The sequence below is a fragment of the Oncorhynchus keta genome, chromosome 1 (assembly GCF_023373465.1).
Source record: "Oncorhynchus keta strain PuntledgeMale-10-30-2019 chromosome 1, Oket_V2, whole genome shotgun sequence".
Classification (NCBI taxonomy): Eukaryota; Metazoa; Chordata; class Actinopteri; order Salmoniformes; family Salmonidae; genus Oncorhynchus; species Oncorhynchus keta.
Window position 1 is genome coordinate 64,327,680 of NC_068421.1, and position 15,761 is coordinate 64,343,440.

Consider the following 15,761-nt stretch of genomic DNA (forward strand, 5'->3'; position numbering starts at 1 on the left):
CAGAAATGTGTCCACATAAAGCCATAAATCACATTAGTTACCTTGGGCTTTTCAGACAAGAAGTGAAAATGATCAGGAATGGCTATAGGAAATGTGAATGTAACCTTGATATGTTCAAACAGACACTCATGAGGAGCCTTTGCAAAGCTATGTGGACACTGTTCTCTCAGTGCATCAGCGATTCATTGAAATACATGTTGCATAACGATAGAAACTAACAGAAGGAGCATTGAGGATGCCAGAGGGCTGAGGGTCCAGCACAGCCCTTGTGTTGTGTCCCTGTGAGTGGGTTGAGTAGACTCACCGACCGTCCCCTGTGCCTCTTATCTTCCTGGACCTATTGAGGCCAGCCGACCGACCAACCGGCAGTTCCCTGATGGGCCTGGAGGGCTCATTGTCCTCGTGTCAGGGGCCATTATCCCATCGCTTCGTCCGAAGAAATTCTTCCCCAGGCCTGACAGTGTGTCTTTGAAAAAACTTTCCCTCACTCCTATTGATTTATCTTCCCATCCGGCTCCTATCTCGCCTGCCTTTTGTTTCCTTATCGTTGCTTCAGGTTATTATGTGCAAAGTATTGACAGGAGCAGGAGGCCGTGGTCGATGGAGAGCTAATACATCCGTAATCCCGCCTTTGTTACGGAGGAATGTTTCACTCGGGTCTCCGATGGGGAGAGAGGTGCAAAGCTGTTGATCCCTTTTTATTTGTTGGGAAGCCCATCCATCAATCAAACTGGAGACCATCTGACTGCTGAATGACATGGGGACTCGGCTGAAGACATTTGATAACAGCAGTATTGTCAGAAGGCTCCCCCCTCACTCTCTTCGATAAGAAATACATTTGACTGGAGCAGATAAGCACATGAGGAGTAAAGCCTTTAAGAGAGTAGGTGACACAGATGCCACAAGAGTTTTTTTTTCAAGAGCTTTGGTGTAAATTATACTTTTGGCAAACAACACAAGAAATACAGATTCACAGTGTGTTGTTTGTGATAGTGCTGGATATGCTTGGATTCTTTAATAAGGTTCCCGATAGTACAGCAACCCCTATTGATACGTGGCATTTTGAGCAGAACTCTGGGAAGGTGAAAAGAGTAATAGGCTTAGTGCTGTGCCACGTTGTCATGCTCTGTGAGAACCATTGTTCTGAATGGCATGAGTATACCAGTATGTTGTGTGTCTTACCAGCTACTATATAGAGGACATCCACTTAAAATCAAACTCTGCTCTGGAGTGGATTGTAATCCCCCCCCCAAAAAAACAACAACATTATCATCACCGCCATCTAGAGTAGTCTCTCAGCCTGATTGATGGTTGAAGGGTTAAATCCATCATAGTTATTCATACAGGCATGAGGTAGCCAGTAAGCTCCTTTGAATGGTATACTTTATTCAGGACTGAGTACCATTGATATATGGAGAAATTAGGTTTGTCTATTAGCTCTAATACAACGTGTCCGATGTTAGGAATTCTCAGGTGGGCTATTACCAAGGCCATATAAATATTTTTTTGTAGAATTCAATAGGGTTCGACAACTATGATTTGATTATATACAACACAAACGATGAAGTAATTAAAATAACAATCTTTGTCTCAAATGGCATACAGGGCCTTCAGAAAGGATTCACACCCCTTTACTTTTTCTAGATTTTCTTGTTACAGCCTGAATTTAAACTGGATTCAATTTAGGTTTTGTGTCACTGTCCTACACACACTACCTAATGCCAAAGTGGAATTATGTTTTTTAGAAATGTTTACTAATTTAGTAGAAATGAAAATCTGAAATGTCGTGAGTCAATAAGTATTCAACCCTTTAGTTATGACAAGCCTAAAGTTCAGGAGCAAAAATGTGCTTAACAAGTCACATAAGTTGCATGGACTTACTCTGTGTGCAATAATAGTGTTTAACATGATTTTTGAATGACTACCTCATCTCTGTACCCCACATATACAATTATCTGTTAAGTCCCTCAGTCTAGCAGTGAATTTCAAACACAGAATAAACCACAAAGATCAGGGAGGTAGATGGATAAAAAGAAACATTTAATATCCTTTGAGCATGGTGTTAGTTATTAATTACAGTTTGTATGGTGTATCAATAAACCCAGTCACTACAAAGATACAGGCGTCCTTCCTAACTCAGTTGCCGGAGAGGAAGTAAACCATGAGGCCAATGGTGACTTTAAAACAGTTACAGAGTTTAATGGCTGTGATAGGAGGAAACTGAGGATGGATCAACAACATTGTAGTTATTCCACAACACTAACCTAACTGACAGATGGAAAAGAAGGAAGCCCGTATAGAATAAAATCGTACAAAACATGCAACCTGTTCGCAACAAGGCACTAAAGCAATACTGTAAAAATGTGGCAAAGCAATTACATTTTGGTTCTGAATACAAAGTGTACTACACTCCATATTTTTAAGCATAGTGGTGGCTGCATCATGTTATGGGTAATCTTGTAATCGTTAAGGACTGGAATGTTTTTCAGGATGAAAAATAAATGGAATGGAGCTAAGCATGGGCAAAATCCTAGAGGAAAACCTGGTTCAATCTGCTTTCCGCCAGACACCAGGAGATGAATTCACCTTTCAGCAGGACAATAATCTAAAACACAAGGCCAAATCTACACTGGAGTTGCATACCAAGAAAAAAGGAATTTTCACTAGTGGCCAATTTACAGTTTTGACTTAAATCTGCTTGAAAATCTATTGCAAGACCTGAAAAGGGTTGTCTAGCAATAATCAACAACCAATTTGACAGAGCTTGAAGAATTTTCAAAAGAATAATGGGAAAATGTTGCACAGTCCAGGTGTGGAAAGCTCTTAGAGACTTACTCAGAAAGAATCACAGCTGTAATCGCTGCCAAAGGAGATTCTAACATGTATTGACTCAGAGGGTTGAATACTTATCAAATCAACACATTTGTGTTCGTGTTTTATTTTTCACATTTTTATTTTTATTCCACTTTGACATTACAAGGTATTTTGTGTAAATCATTTACCTCCCCAAAAATCTGAATTAAATCCATTTTAATCCCACATTGTAACACAACAAAATGTGAAAAGGTCAAGGGGTGTGAATACGTTTTTGAAGGCAGTGTATATAGAATAGATTTGAAGAGAACACTCCCTGTGTATGATCATATCAAACGTACAGTTTATGAAACATGATCAAAGGAGAGAGAAGAAGAGATTTTTAAATACATTTCTATTCTAGTTCAGAAAAGATGAGGCCAACATTTGCGCAACTGCACATTTTCCATTTTCCAAAAATAGGACAGTTGACCTGTAAAAAGACTTCAGAAGAAAATATAAAGAAAGCCTGAAATTACCAGAGGGCAAGAACATGGAGGTTATTGTGACCCATGCATTAACACACTATATGATTAAGTTCGTTTTTGTGTTCATAATGACTAGAGGCTAAGGAATCACGAGAGGGGGAAAAATCAATGTAAGTGTGCTGGAGATTAGCCTGACAAATTACATGCGCTCGGCTACTCCATTGTACAGTATGGCCTCTATATTCTAAAGATGACGCCACAAGATGGAGCTGCCAAATGGCATATGGACTCCAAGATCATTTTTATTGATTTTGAACAAACATCAATGGGGGAATTGGGGGTAGTTGGGGGTAGTCCAGCGAGTCTGCATCTTGGATGTATGTCAGGTCCTGGCCCAAATGCCTGAGCAACAATTCCATGCCAGAGACAGACAGACAGCTGTCATTGTTCCTCTGTCCTGGCCTTTCACACTCCCAGACACACTCACTTAGAAACAGAGCTCTTTTTAAATGTACATTATTGCAGAGGTGGGTCTTGTATCTTGGTCGACTAGTCAGTTCATTACTGCTAAAAGTATGGCAGATACTTTGACATTGTTCAAAATCCGCACCTGAAAAATCTCAAATGGTAACTAAATGTGTAATGTGCATATATTAAAGTAAAATGTTATTATCAAAAAGACTCACTTCAGCTGAAAACATTGTCAACGGTGAACAATTTCAGAAACAACATGTAGCTAAGAATTGCCGTTTGAATTGAATGTCCGAAATGATATACTTAAACAGCAGGAATTGACCATAAACTGTACCTAACTCTTGTTACATGCTATTAGCTACTAATTTAATATGAATGTGATGTGATAAGAAAATAGGGATTTAAGCAGATTACTTATACGCCTTACGTGAGCAGTATGTTTCGGTTTTACGCCAGCCTCAAGCTTACTCTAGATTGATAATCATCTAACAACAAATCTGCTTGTTGCGTCATAATGAAATGTGTGCGTGTAACGTGATGAGGGTTGGCAGCGTGGGATCATTTGATTCTATTAGCCTGTGTCTGCTGTACTACTGAGTTACATGGCAACGTTAAGCATAGCAGATGTTAACAGTGGGAGGTAAAGAGCTGACAGCTATTAAGTGCTCTCTGGCAGGGGCACGTACACACACACACACACACACACACACACACACACACACACACACACACACACACACACACACACACACACACACACACACACACACACACACACACACACACACACACACACACACACACACACACACACAGAAAGGCAAATGTTGCAAACTGTTGCATGCACTTGCCACTAGTTCCCCCCCTCCTCCTTTCTTTATGCTGGTGTTTAAAGGATCGCTACAGCACATTGGGATCTTTCCCATGGAGTTCCTGCCATTCCTAATGGTGACAATGGACGTCGTAAGCCTCCATAAGTCAAAGGCTCTCTTTGCTTTTCACAGACAGGCAAACGCCAAAGATTTATCTTCCCGTGGGCCACAGGCCTTTATGAGCTAGTTGTGAAATTCTACAACTAGTGTTTAAAGAAGGGGTAAGAAAGCTAAGGAAATGAGAAATGTGTGTCAAGTCATGTCTTGTCTGATGGTAGAGGGTACTGTGTCGCAGGTCTTTCTGGTCTTCTCACATTAACTCCATGGTGTGATCTCTCCCCCCTCCCTGTCAATAAAAAAATCCCTTTCAGCATGGGCTGCTTCTCAATCCACCACATCTGCCTATGGCGGCCTTTCGCATCTGGGGTGGAAGGTTGCTGAGCTACAGCCGTGTTTGTCAAACCATGAGACATACAGAAAATCGGTCTTGTCACGAAAACCATTTGGGCTATAAACTGATGTGACCCCATTGTAGAAAGGGGAGATTCTCGCTAAGACGATGGTGTTCTACATTTTTCACAAGTGTCACGGGACATGTCGGAAAGTGACCAGTACATCACTGGGGCCAAGCTTCCTCTATACCAGGCAGTGTCAGAGGAAGGCCCTAAAAATTGTCAGACTCCAGCCAAGCTAGTCATAGACTGTTCTCTCTGCTACCGTACCCCCCCCACGCTGCTGCTACTCTCTGGTTATTATCACTTTAATAACTCTACCTACATTTACATATTACCCCAATTACTTCGACTAACCGGTGCCCCCGCACATTGACTCTGTACCGGTACCCCCTGTATATTGCCTTGCTATTGTTATTTTACTGCTGCTTTTTAATTATTTGTTACTTTTATTTTTACCAAACTTCATTGTTGGTTAAGGGCTTGTAAGTAAGCATTTCACTGTAAGGTATGTAAATACCTGTTGTATTCATGGTATGACAATCTTCAAACAATTCCATCTTAAAACAGTTTTGTGTCTACCCAAAAAAAGGGGTTAAATATAAGTTGTTGTTTTTTAAAGAAAAAAAGTTGCAGTTGTAAATGAGAACTTGTTCTCAACTGGCCGACCTGGTTAAATAAAGGTGAAATAAAAATAAATAAGTTAACACCTCCTCCTCCATGTTTCATGGTGGAAACCACATATGCAAAGAAATCTGTTCACCTTCTCTGCGTCTCACAAAAACATGGCGGTTTGAACCAAAAATCTCACATTTGGACTCAGATGAAAGGACAGATTTACACCGGTCTAATGTCCATTGCTCATGTTTCTTTGCCCAAGCAAGTCTCTTCGTCTTATTGGTGTCCTTTAGTAGTGGTTTCTTTGCAGCATTTCAACCATGAAGGCCTGATTCACAGTCTCCTCTGAACAGTTGATGTTGAGATGTCTTAAAGTAATGATGGACTATTGTTTCTCTTTGCTTATTTGAGCTGTTCCTGCCATATGGACTTGGTCTTTTACCAAATAGGGCTATCTTCTGTATACCACCCCATACCTGGTCACTACACAACTGATTGGCTCAAACGCATTAAGAAGGAAAGAAATTCCACAAATGTCCTTTTAACCAGGCACACCTGTTAATGGAAATGCATTCCAGGTGACTACCTCATGAAGCTGGTTAAGAGAATGCCAAGAGTGTGCAAAGCTGTCATCAAGGCAAAGGGTGACTACTTTGAAGAATCTCAAATCTAAAATATATTTAGATTTGTTTAAGACTTTTTTGGTTATTACATGATTCCACATGTGTTATTTCATAGTTTTGATGTCTTCACTATTATTCTACAATGTGTATATATATTTCCTGACACTTCAAAACCTTATTCCTTATGATTATTATTTTATTTGTTTTAACAGTAGGAGACAGCAACGTGGAGAATACCAGACTCTCGTTAGGGAGATGAAAACAGACAACCATGTACTCTTCTCACATTACCTACAAATGCCACCGGCAACATTCAACTGGCTCCAATCACTTTTTGCTCCCTACCTACATCATTCTTTAAATTACTTTTTTTTATTTGACCTTTATTTAACTAGGCAAGGAACAGTAGGTTAACTGTCTTGTTCAGGGGCAGAACAACAGATTTTTACCTTGGGGATTCGATCTCGCAACATTTCGGTTACTAGTCCAACACTCTATCCACTAGGCTACCTGCCATCCGCAATCATCAAAAAAACTCATTGCCTACCAATGGGAAAGCAGGGGTATGAATGACTCTGACCCTACAGTTAGTAATAGGCTAGACTCATTGACAAAAAGTAAAGGCAATGCAATTCACCAGTTAGCGGGTTAATCTTGTTGAGGTAGGCTGTTATGGGTAGATTAGTTTGGTGGATATTTGTTTGTGGTGGTGGATTGTGTTACATACAGTTGTCAGAAGTTTACATACACTTAGGTTGGAGTCGTTAAAACTAGTTTTTCAACCACTTCACAATTTCTTGTAAACAAACTATAGTTTTGGCAAGTCGGTTAGGACATCTACTTTGTGCATGACATAGATCATTTTTCCAACAATTGTTTACAGACAGATTATTTCACTTATAATTCACTATATCACAATTCCAGTGGGTCAGAAGTTATCATACACTGAGTTGACTGTGCCTTCAAACAGCTTGGAAAATTCCAGAAAATGATGTCATGGCTTTAGAAGCTTCTGATAGGCTAATTGACATAATTTGAGTCAATTGGAGGTGTACCTGTGGATGTATTTCAAGGCATACCTTCAAAATCTTACTTGACATCATGGGAAAATCAAAAGAAATCAGCCAAGAAAAACATTTGTAGACCTCCACAAGTCTGGTTCATCCTTGGGAGCAATTTCCAAACACCTGAAGGTACCACATCCATCTGTAAAAACAATAGTACACAAGTATAAACACTATGGGACCACGCAGCCATCATACCGCTCAGGAAGGAGACACGTTATGTCTCCTAGAGATTAACATACTTTGGTGCGAAAAGTGCAAATCAATCCCAGAACAACAGCAAAGGCCCATGTGAAGATGCTGGGGGAAACAGGTACAAAAGTATCCATATCCACAGTAAAACGAGTCCTATATCGACATAACCTGAAAGGCCACTCAGCAAGGAAGAAGCCACTGCTCCAAAACCGCCATAAAAAAGCCAGACTACGGTTTGCAACTGCACATGGGGACAAAGATCATACCTTTTGGAGAAATGTCCTCTGGTCTGATGAAACAAAAATACAAATGTTTGGCCATAATGACCATTGTTACGTTAGGAGGGAAAAGGGGGAGGCTTGCAAGCCGAAGAACATCATCCCAGCCGTGAAGCACGGGGGTGGCAGCATCATGTTGTGGGGGTGCTTGCTGCAGGACGGTCTGGTGCACTTCACAAAATAGATGGAATCATCAGGAAGGAAAATTATGTGGATATATTGAAGCAACATCTCAAGACATCAGTCAGGAAGTTAAAGCTTGGTCGCAAATGGGTCTTCCAAATGCATACTTCCAAAGTTGTGGCAAAATGGATTAAGGACAACAAAGTCAAGGTAATGGAGTGGCCATCACAAGGCCCTGACCTCAAACCTATAGCAAATTTGTGAGGAGAACTGAAAAATGTGTGCAAGCAAGGCCTACAAACCTGACTCAGTTACACCAGCTCTGTCAGGAGGAATGGGCCAAAATTCACCCAACTTATTGTGGGAAGCTTGTGGAAGGCTATCGAAACATTTGACCCAAGTTAAACACTTTAAAGGCAATGCTACCAAGTACTAATTGAGTGTATGTAAACCTCTGACCCACAGGGAATGTGATGAAAGAAATAAAAGCTGAAATAAATCATTCTCTCTACTATTATTATGACTTTTCACATTCTTGAATTTAAGTGGTGATCCTAACTGACCTAAATCAGGGTTTCTTTACTAGGATTAAATGTCAAGAATTGTGAAAAACTGAGTTTAAATGGCTACGGTGTGTGTAAACTTCCGAATTCAACTGTGTGCGGATGTGAATGGCTAGAGCAATCAATTTTATTTAAACATATATTTGTTTGTTTGTTTGATGCGTCATAGATTAAGTAGTCAAGAATTAGCTTTGCTATCTAGCTAGCTCGGCTAACGTCAGTTTACTTATGGGCTGAATTAAGCTGGCTAGTAATTGCTAGCCAGGAGTTCACTTCTGTCCGGGCATCTTTATAGTAATTTGTCTCAACTGCATAGAGACAAGGATGTACCATAACTGCACTTAACAGCCATTCTACAAAAATACAGTCCTCCATAATGTTAAATGTATGTTTTTATGTATTCTGTAGGTATTCTGTATTTTAGCTATGTAGTATGCAATTGTTAACCAGCTAGCTGTTAACCAGGCGTTTGATTGAAAATGTTAGATTCGTTGTCATGGTTACATAGCTCCAGTGGCTCCAGCCACAGCCTGTGCAAAGCCTGTCCCATGTACCCATGACAACGGAGGCAGCGACAGGGTCAAAGTTGAACTTTTTTCATGGCTGTGTAACAAGGAAACAGACAGTCGCAGCGACAGTCTACAGACATTCCACCGGAGTATAAACCTGGCTTTAGACGCTTAAGAAATAAACAAATCTTTCTCTCTCTCTCTCTGGCCCTGTCTGTAGGCTACTACTGGACTCATACTGCATGGCAGGGTGACCCTCATTCAATTCACATCACATATGCAAGTTTCATTCACCATTTTCTTTGTATATGATTTTGAATTTCCAGGACAGTGTAGATTTATATTTCTCCCAAAATGTATATGAGATGGTTGTGTGTGGATGCATTCATTTTTCTTCTTTATTCAGGCTCCTATGACATCATATGTTTTTGTAAGAAAACTGATAATATCTGTCATTCGTTGTAACCTCATATAAAAAAGTACCCCATGAAGTAACCTTTCTTTTTATGTCAATAGATATCTGTGGGCATTTTTAGAAATGACCATTTAAACTATTTTTGAGAGGACACCAAAATAAACGTTTTATTTAGGCACTTTGATCTATTTCATAAATGAAATAGAGGATTTGCAGTAGATGAGTGATAGTGAGCATTGGTATTTCTCTGCAGATGGATACTAAATGCCTTTAAAGGCTCTCTTTGTCCAGCCACTTACCACAAAACATTATTTTTGTGTGTGTGCAGTAGCAAGGGAATAGTCTTTATTTTTTTACCAGATTTCCCCGGCTTTCACAAAGTCCACCACAAGATAGCCATTTTGACTCAGAGCCCTGGACGGCCATCAAAACAAAGCTTTCCACCTCTATCAAAGGCAGCTCAGCCCTGTCAGATGGCGGTCCAGCCTTGTGTGTCTGGAGCATACTTGTATCTGCATGTTCTTGGCCTGAGCAGCAGAGAGGCCTATCCTATCCCGGCCCGGACTTCGCTTAACACTCCATGCCTGGCGCCAGCTAGGCCTGCCTGACTTGAGTGGAGGGAGCTATGTCTGTCCCGCCTATGACTGCCTAGTGCCTTTCACCACCCCGGCATCTTCAGCCAGCTGCCAGTCGCCAGCCCCCAGCCCCATCTCCTCAGGCTGTCTGGAGCTCTTCCCAAATGGATGGAGGATACGGTCAACAGCTTAGATGGACACCACTTGAGGTCCCACTGGCCTGTGGAAATCCTACTGGCAAACTATGCTGTGTTTTCATGGATGTGTTAGGGATGTTTAGTTACATGGCTTAAAGTGGGAAAGGTATATGCATGTCATAATGAACAAAGAAATGGTAAATCAATGTAGGAAAATAATCCCATTAATTCTGCCTTGTATGGGTACATCTGAAGCACCTGCCTGTTCACCTTGAAAGTGTAAGAAAAATTAGTTGACGCTTTAATTAAAATATTCAATATCATACACATCTTGATCTTCTGTTTGTCCCAGAATGTGTTTTATAATTGTTGCCATGTGATGATATCTGGAACTAAATGGATAACTGGTTTAAAGATGTGGGGTTGTACAGTAGTGCATTCAAAAAGTGTTCAGACCCCTGGACATTTTCCACATTTTGTTACACTACAGCCTTATGCTAAAATGGATTAAATCTTATTTCCCTCATCAATCGACACACAATACCCCATAATGACAAAGCAAAAACAGGTTTTACGATTTTTTGTTGTTGTTGTAAATGTATTAAAAATAAAAAATAAAATATCACATTTTCATAAGTATTCAGACCCTTTTATTCAGTACTTTGATGAAGCACCTTTGGCAGCGATTACATCCTTTGTTCTTCTTGGGTATGACGCTACAATCGTGGCACACTTGTATTTGGGGAGTTTCTCCCATTCTTCTCTGCAGATCCTCTCAAGCTCTGTCAGGTTGTATGGGGAGCGTCCCTGCACAGCTATTTTCAGGTCTCTCCAGAGATGTTTGACTGGGTTCAAGTCCGGGCTCTGGCTGGGCAACTCAAGGATATTCAGAGACTTGTCCCGGAGCCACTCCTGCGTTGTCTTGGCTGTGTGCTTAGGGTCGTTGTCCTGTTGGCAGGTAAACCTTCACCCCAGTCTGAGGTCCTGAGCGGTCTGGAGCAGGTTTTCATCAAGCATCTCTCTGTACTTTGCTTCGTTCATCTTTCCCTCAATCCCTCGCTTGGCATTCAGGCCAAAGAGTTCTATCTTGGTTTCATCAGACCAGAGAATCTTGTTTCTCATGTTCTGAGAGTTCTTTTAGGTGCCTTTTGGCAAACTCCAAGCGGACTGTCATGTGCCTTTTACTGAGGAGTGGCTTCTGTCTGGCCATTCTACACTAAATGCCTGATTGGTGGAATGCAGCAGAGATGGTTGTCCTTCTGGAAGGTTCTATCATCTCCGCAGAGGAACTGGAGCTCTGTCAGAGTGACCATCGGGTTCTTGGTCACCTCCCTGACCAAGGCCCTTCTCCCCCGATTGCTTGGTTTGGCCGGACTTCCAGCTCTAGGAAGAGTCTTGGTGGTTCTGAACTTCTTCCATTTAAGAATGATGGAGGCCACTGTGTTCTTGGGGACCTTCAATGCTCCAGAAATGTTTTGGTACCCTTCCCCAGTTCTGTGCCTCGACACAATCCGGTCTCGGAGCTCTACGGACAATTTATTCAACCTGACGGCTTTGTTTGTGCTCTGACATGCACTGTCAACAGCGGGACCTTATAAAAACAGGTGTGTGCCTTTCCAAATCATGTCAAATCAATTGAATTGTCCACAGGTGGACCAATCAAGTTGTAGAAACATCAATGGAAATAGGATGCTCCTGAGGTCAATTTCGAGTATCATAGCAAAGGGTCTGGTCTGAATACTTATGTAAATACGTAATTTTTTTTGTTTCTATTAATTTTAAACAAAAAAAATAATAACCTGTTTTCGCTTTATCACTATGGGGTTTTGTGTGTAGATTGATGAGGAAAAACATTTATATAATATATTTTAAAATAAGGCTGTAACATAACACAATGTGAAAAAAGTCAAGGGGTCTGAATACTTTCTGAATGCACTGTAAATCCAGTCCAGTCCAGTGGGTCTGCTGTCTCTGCTGTACTCTGCTTGGTATCACTGTCTGTGTTACATGATGTGGCCAGCATCTAAAAGGTATCATCCTACTCTGCCTTGGGTGTCTTGGTTTGCCACCTAAATTACTCTCCACACTTAATTACAGAGGATGAGGTGAACGCCTCATTTCTCTTTGTTATAGGCTAAACTGTCAGTAATCCCAAACAAAGGGCCCTGGCTCTGGAAGCTATAGGATTTGCTGCTGGGATTATAGTCTCATGGATAATGATGTGCAGTCAGCAGAAGCAAAGCTTTATTTTAACTCAAATTGGCCAGTAAACAAAACCAATGGTAGTCTGATGGCGAGAGTAACTGTGTAGTAAGCGCTGTGGTAGCATATCGTCACTTCTGCCACTTAGCTGGATCTATTATGTGTGTTTTACAGTGCGGACTTTTGTTATCTGATGGGACCGCCACCTATTCTCTGCTATTGTTGCTACATTACTGTTTTCCATGTGGGTTGTCGCTCACAAAATGTTCCTGTTAGGTTCATGCCGGTTCGACCCTATTGTCAGGTGATTTTCACTCTGTCTATGTACTCTGTGTCACATAATGTAGCTGTTGATATGACTATGGCAATTACCATGCTTCATTTTGTTGAGATTGTTTGACATTGCATATGTACAGCATTTGCTTCTATTCCTGGGAAAATACAGATTATCTGATAATATGACTTGACAGTGCAACCATAGCACTGTCAGAGAAATTATACCAGGTCATAACTCATGACAATTCGTAAGTATCACACATCTTCAACTTAATAGGATTAGATTATTATTCATAATGCTTATTACTATCATTACAGTCTGTCACAGCATATTATGACAGGTGTTTTGTCACTAGGCTATTACTGTGCTGTGCATTAGAGCACTTCCAGTTAATAGTTACCAGTGTTGTTTTACTTGTGTTGTGCTCAGACTTTCACAGTTGATGTGTATGTCAGTGGTTTTTGGCAGAGGGTTGTGTGAGGTGGGTTTACTTTGTCTTTGTGTGTGTGTGTGTGTGTGTGTGTGTGTGTGTGTGTGTGTGTGTGTGTGTGTGTGTGTGTGTGTGTGTGTGTGTGTGTGTGTGTGTGTGTGTGTGTGTGTGTGTGTGTGTGTGTGTGTGTGTGTGTGTGTGTGTGTGTGTGCGTGTGCGTGCGTGTGCGTGCGTGTGTATGTGTGCATGTGTGCATGTGTGCGTGCATGTGTGCATGTGTGTGTGCATGTGTCCTGCTTTCCAGATCCCCCGGTCAGACTCCATATACATTTTTTATTTTATAAACAAATGCCAGTGAAGCAGGACAACATGTGCAAATATAAACATATGTTTCTCAGTTTATCTGCTCTGGCTGGTGATATACCATAATGTATGATTATATTGGTATCTTGTTCTTCATGTGTGACAGTCAGTTGACCCATTTTGAATAGGCGTTTTAGAAGGGAAAGACCTTGAAAGAGCCATATCAAATATATAGATATGTGTATCATATGTATTATACACAAATTAAAAACATGTATTTGTGAATGAGAAGGGTCCCATTGGTGTTCCTTGGTAAGTGAGGGGCAAAATGCATCTTCTGTCCACATTTTCCTTGAGTAGTGTATTAACATTACACAATTGTATATCTGCTCTGTATGACAAGGAGATTAGAGTTTCTAGAGCTTTAGCATTTCATGTCAAAGACCATTTGGTTTTTCAAACCATCATATTGCCTATCAACCAATTATTGATTATGCTACCTTAATCACATTGGAGTTGTTTCATGCAGTGACCACTGAGTAGCTAGCCCCTGATGTGATGAGAGCTGTCCACAGTGAACTGGTCCCTGTGAGTATGAGAGTGAATGAGTGTGCATGGGTTTACGCTCTCTATTCATTGCCATGGTAGTTCACATGAGGGATCAATGTGACACATGACTGACAGGTCTCTGGCCTTGTGTGCTTTTGGAGGACTACTCTCTCATTGATTACAGATTCAGTGTCTCGTGTAAAGAGAAAAGCATGGGGTCTTGAGTGTCATCCTCCTATTAGGCTGTGGTTGTGTAAAATAAACGCACACAAACAGGCGCCTCATGCATATGGAAATGAAAAGCCCATGTTGCAGATATGAATGCCTAGTTTTTCATCTGAAATGCATTAGCAATCTGTGATGCTCAAAACACTATCTAAGTGAACTCTCTCAGCCCAGCTGTTATTAGACTGCCTAGAAAGCAACGAGCTGTTGCATTGTATCATTTTTATCTCAAATAGTTTCAATTATAATCATCCAAAGACATCCATTGAAGGACTCTTTCGACTTTGATTCTAACTTGGAGATAAAAGTTAATAATGCGATCTATGGCAAAGCACATTACTAACAGTAAATCTGTTAATCCGCTTGACAATAATACTTAAAGCTAAGATACTTTCCCTTGACTCTCAATGGGGAGTAAGGAAAGTGCTTTGAAAGTGAGTTTTGAGAAAGACATGAAACATTTTCAGATTACTGTTAGCTGCACTGATTTAAAACGAGGCGGAGGCTGTGGGACATTTTGTCACTCAACTCCTCCATAATAATCCTATCACCCGATTACTGTTTTTGTTGTTGTTATTAGACGTCCCCTACATAATCTGTTCAACTCCCTCCCTCTTCTTGGGTGCACCTTGCAAGCTAATTAACAGGGGTAGAATTTTGATTGAAGTCATTATTGCTCACCCCTTTGTAGCAGCACCTTAGAGATTAATGGTGAACCATGTTATATGAGAAGACAAAGCCCTTGCTGCCACTGGAGTGGATTACTGTCAGTATGGAGCTATAGGAAGGTAGAGGAAGCCAGTAATTCCTATAGAAAAGTAGACAAACGTAGAACCACTGACTAACAACTTTCCCCGCTGAGACCTTTTGTCTTGAGATTCCTCCTTTCTCCTCCAGCTCCCTGTCAGGAGTGATAAAGACCTTGAGTCAGGCCAAAGCCAAAGCCTAGGTGACATGGAGAGTAAATCCAGCCCTAACGATTGGTGATATGCAGTATGTTTTGTTTGGCTAAACTTCGGTGCTCCCTTTGTAATTCCTTAAGCACTTTATTGATTACCTATATATAGCTTAATTACAAATGGCATCAACTGCAGATTGAATACTGTTACTTTAAATGGCTATAGAAACCTTCTTATGCCACCTGAATGCTAAATTCAATCATCTCACTTCACAAAAGAAAAATGATGCTATGTGAAATCCATGGTAAGAATACTATTGACGTTTTAAACCCACTGACATATGTAACTTTTAAGCTTAATTCACAATCCTTAACCACAGTTAATTTTATCATTGTCTATTGTAGCCTATCTCTCCAAAAAAGTGTCACTCTCATCCATTTTCTGTGCAGTTTAAAGGATTCCGCTTGTGAACGGTCGTTTTGGGGAATGTATGTTAGTAATAATAATAACAACAATAACCAACCTATAGCTAACATTTTATTCAACTAGTTTCTCTTTACATTACAATGACGTCTACATTCTGCAAAGAAAAAAATCTTTATCAAATCCCTATTCTATGCCTTTCAATAAACCAAGCCCATTACCTCACGGCAGCTTTTGTTGGCCCTATACAAGCGAGAACAAAATGGTTATTCAG

At 40.6% G+C, this 15,761-nt stretch overlaps 1 long non-coding RNA gene across 5 annotated transcripts in view; it reads left to right on the top strand.

Annotated features, from left to right (window-relative positions):
- LOC118390856 (uncharacterized) overlaps window positions 1–15,761 on the top strand; it is a 102,254-nt gene that overhangs the window by 59,086 nt on the left and 27,407 nt on the right. The window lies entirely within an intron of this gene.